We start from the raw sequence: 13,146 nt of genomic DNA on the forward strand, positions 1-13,146 counted from the left end.
GCTTATAATATTATTTTGATCAAGGACATGAAGTGCTGATTGTTTCAGGTGTTGCATAGCTCTGTGAGCATAGCTTTTAATACCAAATTGATCGATAAGACTACTCAGCTCTGTGAGAAGGCTTTGATCCTGGGTACAGTCATTGAGAGCAGAACATGCCTCTGGGTAATTAAGACCAGTTTGGGGAAGGTGAGTCATAGCTGCAGTCATGAGGAGCCAGTTTATGCAGTCCGGGGTTCAAAATGGAACCGGGAAGACTTTGACCAATGTTCCTAGTAAGTCATAGGCTATCAGGTTCCTCAAACAGGCACCCCCCCTCAAAAAAAACCCATTCACAGCATGGGACGGCACTCATCAGCATTGCATCCACATATATTGTTGGACTACAACCTCCATCATCCCTATCCAGCTTAGCCCATGAGAACGTAAGAAGAGCCTGCTGGATTAGGACAATGGTCCATCTAGTCCAGCATCCTGTTCTTACTGCGCCCAACCAGGTGCCTGTAGGAAGCATGCAAGCAGGACCTGAGCGCAGCAGCATTTTGCCCACCTGAGATTCCCAGCAGCTGGTATCCAGAAGCATAATACCTCTGAGGAGGAGGTGGAACTTCTTCTTCTTTGGCGATCACTCATAGCCAAGTGAGATTGTCTTCCATGAACATGGTCCTATTGATGCGTCCGTAAGTGACTGTGGAGGCCAATTCTGGATCCACATGTCCTTCCACAGTGGGGACAAAGGTTTCTGGGTGGTAGTTGATCACGATGAGGTTTTGCCAAGTGTGCCTTCCTCTTAGCGCGTTTTTCCCTTACGTTCTGAGTTTGAGCGTCTTCAAAGCCCATGATACCTTTGGTAAAGGCTGTTCTCCAACTGGAGCGCTCGCTGGCCAGTGTTTCCCAGTTGTCGGTATTTATACTACATTTTTTTAGATTTGCCAAGAGAGAATCTTTAAATCACTTTTGTTGACCACCAGCATTACGCTTTCCATTTTTAAGTTCGGAATAGAGTAGTTGCTTTGGAAGACAATATCTTATGTGTTTGCCACCCTTTTCCTTCCTCAAAGAGACTTAAATTTGCACACAGTCAACAAATAATCAGTCTTCGCAATTTGCACAAGGATGGCTGCGTCATTCTGTGTTAGCAAAAAACAAACAGAAAAGACTAACAAAGGTAAATGTGGCATAGGCTTTCACGGGACAAGTCCAATCTGACAGCTGATGAAATGGCCTCTGGCACATGAAGCTTGTGCTACAATATATCTATTAGTCTTTAAGGTGCCACAAGAGTCTTTTTTTTTATTTTTATTTTTTAAAATGCTATGATTTCTAGTAGCAAAAATGTAAAAATCCCAATCTTTTGGAACCTTTGAAAGATTTAAGTTTCAATTCTCTTCCCTGCCATACAGTTGAAACAATTAATTGCACTTATTCACTTGCAATTCAGTGCTCTGCTTGTGCTAATGTCACTCACCACTGGGGCAAAGCCTCTTGTGGCACTTTAGTATTTAATATATTTCTTGTGGGCATAAGCCACAACCAAACTGTTGGTCTTTAAGATGCCACAAGATGCCTTTCTGTTCTTTTTTCACTGGCAAAAAGTTTGTCTATCATTAAAAAGGTCACACTGGAAGTGTGGCAGAGAGCCCTGTGGCGCCAGTTCCTTCACCCTGGCCACAAGATCCTTGTTCCTTTTTCTCTCAGCTTCCTGAGCTGTGATTTCATTTCCTAACAGGGGTTGAAAGGTTATGAAGCATGGCTGCAATGAGAACATTTTGTTCTATGGTGTTTTTGTTTTTTTTACAACAATGGCGATCTCGTGGTTCGACGTTGCGAAAGTCTCTTTTAAGGCAATGTGAAAGATTCAGAAAGCGACCCAGATGGTCATTTCGCTAACACCTTCGAATACTTCCAGAATTTCAGAATAGAGAACTTTCATGGTGTTGTAAGTTGTCGTTTCATGCTCCACTCCCTGGATCTGGACCACACACACTTCTTATGAAGGAAAGAGATCAAAAGTTCAAAACAGGAGTTAACTCTTGACTGGCCTGGCAAGGAATTATTAGCACAAGATAGGGTGAGTTCAGAATGTGCACAGATACCTTTTATTTAAACATTTTTATATTCCTTTTCTGCCATTATTATTATTACTATATGTAATGTAGCTTAGAAGCATAAAACCAATTATACAAGCATTAAAATATACACTTCCATAATTACAATTCATAATTAAAGTGCACAATAATTCAATTCCATTTAAAATTTCCAAAAATATATAAACATCTGTAATTAAAATGTGCCTTAAAACATTACCATTAAAAACAGCAGATTAATTAAAAGGTCAATGCATCAAAATAATGCCTGAGTAAACAGATGCATCTGCCAATATAGTGGAATGCCAAATTTCACCAGTGCCACCAGTGAAAAGGCCCGCCTCCACATCCCCACAAACCAATAACCATTAGAACGTGACAAGATTAGCCAGGTTCCATTTGTTGATCTTTATTCTCTTTCCAGGCAATAGAAATGAACTCATTCTCACAGCTGAAAACAAATGAATGTGGTACTAATGCAGAAATTCTGAGTTCTCACCATTGTGATAGACTGCTCCTGTTCTTTCACAGTGTTTGTCAGTTCAGAAACTGTTGTACCAATTCAATCAGTCCAATCAGAATTCAATTACTCCAATTTATCCTCTCCCCCAGCAGTGTTCAGTGTCTGTAGGTGCTGTACAATATTAGGCTGGGCCACGCATAAGGCAAGGGGAGGTGACTGCCTCAGGTGGCAAGATCATACCCTCTGACATTTCTCCAGTGAAAATAAAGATGTCCCATTCCATAACGATAATTTTTTACTATTTATACCCCACACATCTGACTGGGTTGGCCCAGTCAGTCTGGGCAGCTTCCAACATATATAAAAACATAATAAAACATTAAACGTTAAACAAACTTCGCTATACAGAATTGCCTTCAGGCAGCTTGGGAGTCAAATAACTCCATACCCTCCAACATTTCTCCAATGAAAATAGGGATGTCCTAAGGAAAATCGGAAGATTCCAGGATCAAATCAGAAACCAGGACGGCTTCTCTAAATCAGGGATGTCCCTGGAAAACAGAGACACTTGTAGGGTCTGCAAGATCCACAGGGGCAGCAAACCCCGAGGTAGATCTTTATTCCTCCTTTGTTCCTGATATAGATCTTTTCTGACCCCTTCTTTTGTGGTGAGGAGAGGGGCACCGTTTTCTGGTTCACCTCAGGTGTCAGAATGTCTTGGGCTGGCTCTGGTATTAGGCCAGAGACACACAGGCATTTAGAGGCTGCAAGAGTGTCACTCTTCCTGCCCTACTTCCAATCTTGAATCTCTGAACAAGCTGAAACTTGGCTTTACATCTAACACCATGAGAACTTGTCCAAGTACTTCTGAACTTCTAAAGAAAAACATTGCGTCATTTAATATTAGTTTGTTATGTTGATATATTGCACAATGTTTTTTCCTTTTTTGCACCCCTGCCCAGTTTGTGCATGGAATTCTATATTGCCCTACTCTAGTTACGCTACTGAACTCTCATTTCCCTAGGGCCCATCCACACTATACTTTTAAAAGCAGTATCAACACCACTTTTTCAAACACTCATGACTCCCTCCAAAGAATCCTGAGAACTGTAGTTGTTGCAGGTGCTGAGAGTTCTTAGGAGACCCCTATGCCCCTCGCAGAGCTACATTGTGAGATTTTGGCGAGATCTCGGTCCTGTATACCACCCCCATCGTTCAGCCCAGACACTGAGATCCAGCGCCGAGGGCCTTCTGGCAGTTCCCTCACTGTGAGAAGTGAGGTTACAGGGAACCAGACAGAGGGCCTTCTCGGTAGTGGCGCCCGTGCTGTGGAACACCCTCCCTTCAGATGTGAAGGGAATAAGCAGCTATCTTCTCTTTAAAAGACATCTGAAGGCAGCCCTGTTTAGGGAAGTTTTTAATATTTAATGCTGTATTGTTTTTAACACTGATTGGAAGCCACCCAGAGTGGCTGGGGAAGCTCAGCCAGATGGTCGGGGTATAAATAAATTATTATTATTATTATTATTATTATTATTATTATTATTATTATTATTATTATCTCACCAGAAAAGCTGCTGCTGCGGCGGCTGCTTCTCCAAGAGACAGCTAGGCAGGCTGGGAGCCCACAATGGCAGCACCTCTTGTGGTTCTACCGCCTGAGGCAGCTGTTCTAGGACTATATGCATGATTCCTGGAACAATTGGCAAAGTCTTTCCTCTTCAAGGAGCAAAATGCCAAGAGTGGAGGGACAATATTGCATGCAGCTGCATTACACACTGCAGTTCAAAGCATGTGTAGGAACCGGTGGCTCTCCAGATGCTGCTAGACTACAACTCCCATTATCTCTTGCCATGCTTGGGGGGTGATGGGAGTTGGTGACCAACAACATGAGGAAGGCCACTGGTTTCCCATCCCTGTCACAGAGCAGACAAACTTTTCTCAGACCCTCCGTTTGGAAGGGCCAAGTAGGAGCCTGACGTTATTGCATGGGTGGGTGGGGGGAACACAAAGTAAATTGCTATGTATCCCGTGTCACTTATCCATGTCAAATAAACCATAGAACCATTTAACCTGGCTAGAGTTACCACTTTCTGTTATGTTGTTGCTGATAAGCACTTAATTGTAAAGAAATTCAAGAAGAAATGCTGAACTGAGATATTGCGATGGACTCTAAATATGAGAACTTTGCAGAAATAATGCAAAAAAAAATTCATTAGTTTCCCTTTTTAATTATTTTATTTCTCTCCCCTCCCCGCATTATATTAGGCAATGCTGGTATTGGGGTTTCCTGAAGCTGAACTCAGGCTGAGCTTGATAGCTAATTTAAAAAACGAGACTGCAGTTAGCACATTATCAGCAGAATCATGTTGTAGTTAACACCCACAACTGCGATGTGTTTTGACCAGAATATGAGATATGGAATCGTTGATCGCATGCAATCGTATCTTCAAAAAAGGAAGATTTGAAAAGTCTGACAAATGTGGTTATGAGCCTGTAATTTCCACTGGTCTGGCATCGTCAAAGTTTGAGTACTTTAAATTTAAACACAATTTAACCAACCACATTTTCATCAGCAATGTTGTCTAATGACTCTACAGGCAAACCCTACAGGACTTCCTCTTGATAATTCTAATACGAATGTTATATTTTTCTGAAGAATGGATGTGTGAAGAGACTGCATATTTTTCTTTTTTGCCTTGATTCCCGAAGAAGAATAGAGATTACAGAAATTCCATGCAAATAAAATCATTTGTGGATATTTTGTGGAGGGGAGCTCTTGTACTCTCTGTTACTCTGCAACACCATAAGCACCCGATAATCTTTGGTCTACTGTACTGTAATTTGATTCCACCAAGGTTGTGCACACATTATCACTTACTCTGGCCCCAGCGTGCTCCCATTGCTGATGTCTGAAACTGAGTACACATGAGCCACAATCCATAGGTATTCTGCAGCTATTGAAAAATACTTCTGTTTGATGCGCTTTCCCTCAAGCCAGCTTCAATCTGATTAGAAAGTGGAAGCCAAGGTTAAACTGAGGTGCGTACAGTTCAGACATTCGTTGAGCATGTACAGATGATGACTTCGGTGAATTGGAGCTTAGTGTGGGGAAACAAATATGCAATGGGGAAGAAGAAGAAGAGTTTGTATTTGCTATCCCGCTTTATCACTAGCCTAAGGAGTCTCAAAGCAGCTAACATTCTCCTATCCCTTCCTCCCCCACAACAAACACTCTGTGAGGTGAGTGGGGCTGAGAGACTTCAAAGAAGTGTGACTAGCCCAAGGTCACCCAGCAGCTGCATGTGGAGGAGCGGGGAAGCGAACCCGGTTCACCAGATTACGAGTCTCTTAACCACTACACCACACTGGACATCCCCACCCTCTCTCTGGTCTGTACAGCAATATAAGAATACAACTTGAAATGCTGCTTTTCAAGCCACTGATGTATACATAGCCTTTGCTTCTATGCTAGATGAGATGCTAATTGTGTGTATTTTTTTTTTTAGCACATTTTCAAAAAATCTACGGGAAAGCAGACCGAATTGGGGCTATGGTGAACTGTCTTATACTGAGTCAGATTGCTGGTCTACCTAGCTCAGTACAGTTGACACTGACAGGTAACGTATGTCCAAAGTTTTAGGTGAGTTTTTATCCAGCCTTCCCTGGAGATTCCCCCCCCCCTTTTTTTCAAGAGGAGGATGTGCTCTGCCATTGAACTGTGCTCTGCAGTCTTAGCAAAAATGTCCTTCCCCAAAGTTGCCAATAACTCTCAGTGGAGAATAGCAGCCTGCTGGCAGGTGAGTGTATGTGAGATTTTAATTGGGATTGCATGCTGTGACTCCAATGCCGCTTGCCACCCCTGCGCCTATTTAAAATGTTAAGACTTTGCACACAATAAAAATCACATCTAGTTTGGCACACTAAGGGAATAGAGCTACTAACTGGAGGTGCAACTTTTCAGCTATTCTCACACATTTCATATGGACTGTGAGAATGTGAGCTGGGTGACATGGGGTAACATGGAACTTGTAAATGTGGTGCTCTCTTGAAGAATTCGTCTTTTTTGTGTGAATCTGGATATAAAGGTACATGATCCACACCTACCAGACCGATACTTGGATTGGAATGTAATTATTCCACAGGTTCCAGGTTTGTAATACAGTTCTTGGTTCTATCATATTTCTATCTATAATCAAAATGTATGCAAAATTTGTGTTTTGAAATTAATACCTTTATAAATGCATATGTTGAGAGAAACATGTTTGGACTTGCTTGCTTTGTGAGAAAATACATTCAAAACATGTACTTTCATGAGGATTCCCCCCCCCCCGATGGATTTGAAAGTGGGAAATAACTGTCTAATGAAGAAAAACATGTGTACCTGACAGACTGAAAATGGGCGGAGCCACCTGTCTTTCATTCTACAACGGTTGCTTCCAATGCACACAGCAACAGTTGATGTTGTGATTGTTGAGTGATGAGCAGACAATGTTAGAATGACACATATTTGCTCAGCCACCTTGGGCACTTAGATTTCTTAAGTGAATCAGAGGAATCAAAACAAACAAACAAGCAGTTTTCATAAGCTGACTTATGAAGCCTGAGCGAGTTTCAAACAGCAGCCATGTCTTTATAAGAAAGAAACTTATATCCTCTCCAAACGGCATCGATACTAAATAAAAGTGTGATGAAATGCTATGACAAGGCAAAACCTCAGCTATGAAATCATACTTGTCCCCATGCTACGCTTCCCGTTTTACTGGAAATTTAGCATGTTGCTTCCTTTTAATTTCCTTTGATTGTTTTTCACATCTCAGAGGAAGTTAACCACACAGGCAAAGATCTTAACTATTGTAATGAGTTGGGGGACACACACAGTATGTCTGGGTTCCTTCTAGAGGTGCCAGGTTGCCCCCAAGATTGAGGGGGCCTAGGACACGTTGTGTCGTCTGGAGGAGGCCGAGCACACTGAAGGAGTTGGTCGCTGAAGCTGAAACTCATGTTTGAAGCATGCCTGCTCCCCTCAACATTGAGGTGGCTGGCCCTTTTCCAAAAATATTGATGGGGCCAACAAGGATTCAAGTGCTGGAATAGCCAGGCAAGTTTATTGGTAATGGACTAAGTATGGGTTGTTACAGCAACGTAAAGAAACAAAGGAAGTGACTCTGTGCCAGAGAGAAAATGGGTGAGTCCCCCTCACTCAACTGTCTGGTAGTCAGAAGACAAAATGCAGAATTGAAGACCGTGAGTTAAAAAAGCTAGAAGAAGTAGGCAGCAGGCTGGGCAGCTGAGAGACAGAGCCATGCCTGATTTCTGCTCAAATTCAAGGCTGTGGCTTATGGGAGAAGCAAGACGTCCTTGGGATGTTAATACTTGAGCCCCTCCATCGTAGGCTCAAGTTGCAGATATATGTAAATAAACCTTTTATCATAAAGACACCACAGCCTCTACTGTCCCTCATTCTGAGGACATCACACAATCCATTCTAGAGGTGGGAATAAGCCAAGACAACACATAGTGAGAGGCACAGGGAGACTTAATTTTTGAGAAAGGGCTTGCAGCTGCACTTGGCAGAGACTGCTGCTCCAGGAAATATTTCACTTGTCCTCTTAGAGCCATTGGCAAGAGCTTCACTCAACTTGCTGCTTTTCATCATTATTATGATGATGAGGATGATTTTAAAAAACACACAACACAGGGGGAATGTTATATTCACCTGAGTGCAATATCTATACAGTGGTACCTCGGGTTACAGATGCTTCAGGTTACATATGCTTCAGGTTACAGACTCCGCTAACCCAGAAATAGAACCTCGGGTTAAGAACTTTGCTTCAGGATGAGAACAGAAATTGTGCTCCAGCGGCGCAGCGGCGGCAGGAGGCCCATTAGCTAAATTGGTGCTTCAGGTTAAGAACAGTTTCAGGTTAAGGACGGACCTCCAGAACGAATTAAGTTCTTAACCCAAGGTACCACGTAGTGGCTGTAGACTATTCTCAAATGTAATCATAATCTGAGGCCCTTCTTAGTGTGTCCCCTCCACAGGGGTTTGGAGTGTGTCAACATGAGACTGAGCCTTTTCTGTGGTGCCCCCCCTCCTTGTAGAATGTTCTCCCCATGGAGGGATTCCGGGTACCATATCTGGCAATTTTCGGTACTAGACAAATGCTTTTCTCTTTGCTTAGGCTTTTGTCCCTTAATTTGAAGGGTGGCATTGTGGCCTCTCTTTGTGGGGTGGAATTAATGAGTCTGTTTAGCTGTGTTTATAGTTTTTTTTATTTTATCGGATGGTCTTAACCGGTTTTAATGTAAGTTGCTTTGGGTCCCTGTGTGCGAAAAATGTCTAGCAAATAAATAAATTAAATAAATAAATGAAGAATAAAATTGAGGATTAAGGCTTCTTCACACATTGCACAAGGGCATAGGTATAAAATGTAAAATAATAATAATAATTGACTGTGAGACACAGGCTTTTGGAAATGAACACAATACAGCTGCATTAACCAAGGAGCTGGGATTAGCTGCCTGGTGTACACTCATTGGCAAACATGAATTGAGAGTGGTTCTTTCTTACTACTTCCAACATGGCTCTTTTATGCATGCGTGCAAAAAACCAGACTCAATATTTCCACAAAGATACACGGTTGCATGCGGCTTTGTAGTAAGGCAAACTGATATGCAAGTCTTCTTAAGAGGCATATAGATTTCAGTTTTAGATGTGGTTGAAGCAGCATGGGAATGAAGGCCTCTTAAGACCTGCATCGTCTTTTGATGTAGGGCACTTGTGATAGTGGCTGCTGACTGGGTGACTTTTCAGGTAGCTGTGACGATTAATGTGGCTTGAAACCACGAACTTAGGAAATGAGAAAAGAGTAGCATCAGGAAGCTGCCGAGAGATTGCTTGTGTCTGATGGTTTGAAGAAGTCACAGTACCCATCAGCCAAGCCAGATTTTCCGTGAGATCACCACCTTGTGTCCTAAATCTTGTAAAAGATACAGACCAGAACAGGGATCTAAGAAGGCATTGTTTTCCATTCCACTCTGTATTCATCACATGCAGCGCTATTTCCATTCTGGAGCAGTTTGTCTTGCTGCAGTGAAATTACATAACTTACATAGTCAAAACAAAAAAAATTCCTTCCAGTAGCACCTTAAAGACCAACTAAGTTAGTTCTTGGTATGAGCTTTCGTGTGCATGCACACTTCTTCAGATACCTGTATCTGAAGAAGTGTGCATGCACATGAAAGCTCATACCAAGAACTAACTTAGTTGGTCTTTAAGGTGCTACTGGAAGGAATTTTTTTGTTTTGACTATGGCAGACCAACACGGCTACCTATCTGGAACTATAACTTACATAATTGACGTAATGAAATGTAAATTACAGTGCCATTCCCACTCTGTTCATTTCAGTGCAAAGGAAACAAAATACAAAAGAAGAAAAAAATGTAATCAATTACATATTGTGTGTGAATTGAAAGATATAACAGCATAGAATCATAGAATAGAACCATAGAATTGTAGAGCTGGATGGGACCGCAAGGATCATTTAGTCCAACCCAATGCAATGCAGGAATCTTTCTGCCCAACATGGGACTTGAACCCACAACTTGGAGACTAAGAGTCTCATGCTCTACTGACTGAACTATGATGTCACATTGTTCCCCAAACCATGGGAAACAGGGTAGAGATGCTTGGATTGGTGTGAGTGCGTGGGGCCTTTTAAAAAAATAGCAAAAAAGGAACATTCTTAGTCACCTCATAGACGTAAAATAAATATACAGTGGTACCTCGGGTTAAGTACTTAATTTGTTCCGGAGGTCCGTACTTAACCTGAAACTGTTCTTAACCTGAAGCACCACTTTAACTAATGGGGCCTCCTGCTGCTGCCGTGCCGCCGGAGCACAATTTCTGTTCTCATCCTGAAGCAAAGTTCTTAACCCAAGGTAATATTTCTGGGTTAGCAGAGTCTGTGACCTGAAGCGTATGTAACCTGAAGCATATGTAACCTGAGGTACCACTGTAGTATACTATTATTTGCTACAAATACTCTTATTTGCTACAAATAGTAGTATTTGCAGGATTGATTTCTGTTGTGGACATGGGACATATACGGTAAGAACACCCAGACAATTTCCATTCCTGTTTCTGTTTCTGTTAGAATTCTTTGAGATCCCTAGACCAGAGCTAGTCAGAGGTGCAATACTTTTGAAAAAGCTATGCTTTTTCATGTAATCCAGGTCTAGTTTCACGGACATGGACGGCTGTCATGCAATGTGATTCAAGTACAGTGGTACAGAACGAATTAAGTACTTAACCCGAGGTACCACTGTACGTTTAATTGTAGCCATAATGGTTCTGCCAACTTTCATCTGATTATTTCTTTTTCTTCTTCTGCATTTTCTTTTTCCTGACAGCATAACCAGGAAACTTTTCACATATTGCTCAATTGCAACCTCATTAAAATCCTCCAAGGTATGATTTTAGCTTAAAACCTTTTGAAGAAACTCTGGGTTCCCTCGTATGCAAATTGGAAAATGCACGAATTTCTATCACAGAATTATTTTGATTTGCAATTGTTGTGTTCGGCCAGATCAATGAATCCCAACAAATCTTGAGTGGTACAATAAAACCAAAGTGAAGCACTTTAAAATTCCATTGATTCCAACAGGAAAGATTTTAAGCATTGCACTCTCCCATTGAAACCAAGGTCATGTTAAATTTCTTGACTGGATTGGACTCTAAGGGTTTGAAGTGATTTGCCAGGAAACAGAAAATAACACTCATTTGAACTGGTGAGAACCGAAAGTCAGGGACTTCTCATGCACAACTTTAAAACATGCTTGTATTTATTTAAATGCAATGTAAGTAGTTACATCTGTTTTATAAGAAAGGATGCTGGCTTTGATAAACTGTTAGCTTCATGAAATAAATAAATAAAAATTAAAAAATTGTCCAGTAGTACCTTAGAGACCAACTAACACAAAAGCTTATTCCCAGAACAAACTTAGTTGGTCTCTAAGGTGCTACTGGACAATTTTTTAATTTTTTATCTACCTGAATCTGTTAGCTTCATATTGTTGTGGATACTGTTGTTGTTGCTATTTGTTCAAGCTGCCCTTTGTATTTTAATTGAATGGCTCAAGGTACCTTTTCCATGTTGCAACTCTCAAAGCAAAATGAAAATAGTGCAACAGAGCAACTTTATATATGTGCGCTCAGAAGTGACTTACATTAGGTTCGATAGGACTTACTTCCAGTTAAGTGCATCTAAAATTGCAGCCTTAATGGTTTGGCACATTTCTTTCCCCTTTACATCCAACAGGATTCAGAATTAGAGCGTGATTCATTTAGCCTAAGTTAAGTACTTTCAAGGGCCATTGATTTTAGTGGCAATGTTAAGTATACACTTCAACCTCTCATACTGGAATGAATGGAATGTCTAAGTTTCAATCTCATGCACATTTATTTAAGAATAAATCCCATTGAACCCAGCCGGGGGAGGGGAGGGGAGGGGTTGCCTTCAAGTCAAGATTCATAGCCCTGGGGTGTAAAACTGCTAAACATTTCCTAATTCATGCTCTTACAATTTCCCCACTCTGTTTTTCCACTGTCTTTGTCATGCACCCACCCACGCTGTTAGAGGTGATGGAAATGAATATTGGCTGAAAAGAAAAACAAAAAAACGCCAAACTATATACAACTAAGTTTAGATGTCTATCTTGCTTTCTTTCAAGTAGGGACTTTTCAGAACCCTTTTTGAAATGCCCCTGCTGTCTCAACAAGAAAAACACACACAGATAAGCCACATTTCAAAACAAACGGAACATCTGCAAGGGTCTTGTTGTGTAACGCATTCTTTCCTGTTTGTACCTGCAGCTTCCATGCTGAGTCAGGTGGGACTGCAGCATGCCATTCTATGCCACAGCATTTCGCCCAGAAAGAGCAACGAGCAAAAACTGACACGTGCGTTCAACCTTTAAAGGGCATTTCCCTGTGAAAATCAATTTGGGAATAGGTTATAAAATGACTTCAGTGCCGAGTGCCTCTTGTCGTCAGAGCAATAAACCAGAACATTCAGGATAAGAGAGGGGCATACAGTGGCCCAGCAAACCTGGCTGGGTGGATTGGGTGGATTGTGTGGGGAAGATAAGTAACATGTCCTGGTAAGTGAAGGAGGAAGAGGAGAGGGTTATTAGAAATGGAAGGAAATGCTGAGAGGGTTGTGGGAGGGAGGGAAGCACTGAAGCCAAGGAGGAGTCAGCCAGAATGCTTGTACAGTGGTACCTTGGGTTAAGAACTTAATTCGTTCTGGAGGCCTGTTCTGGAACTGGAAACTGTTCTTAACCTGAGGTACCACTTTAGCTAGTGCGGCCTCCTGCTGCTGCCACGCCACCGGAGCATGATTTCAGTTCTCATCCTGAGGTAAAGTTCTTAACCTGAAGCACTATTTCTGGGTTAGTGGAGTCTGTAACCTGAAGCATATGTAACCTGAAGTATCTGTAACCCGAGGTACCACTGTACTGCATTTCTTTGAAATATGAGAATGTCTTGCTGCTGTTGTAAAATTAAATGTTCATATGGGGGGCAGAGGGTT

General features: G+C 41.7%; 1 long non-coding RNA gene across 1 annotated transcript; it reads left to right on the top strand.

Annotated features, from left to right (window-relative positions):
* Positions 1-6,484: 6,484 nt before the first annotated feature.
* Positions 6,485-12,678, top strand: LOC144327491 (uncharacterized). Its single transcript, XR_013392553.1, has 3 exons — positions 6,485-6,702; positions 10,967-11,024; positions 12,429-12,678. It is a non-coding gene; the product is annotated as an uncharacterized LOC144327491 (long non-coding RNA).
* Positions 12,679-13,146: the final 468 nt, after the last annotated feature.

The sequence above is a fragment of the Podarcis muralis genome, chromosome 4 (genome assembly GCF_964188315.1).
Source record: "Podarcis muralis chromosome 4, rPodMur119.hap1.1, whole genome shotgun sequence".
In the NCBI taxonomy this organism is placed as follows: Eukaryota; Metazoa; Chordata; class Lepidosauria; order Squamata; family Lacertidae; genus Podarcis; species Podarcis muralis.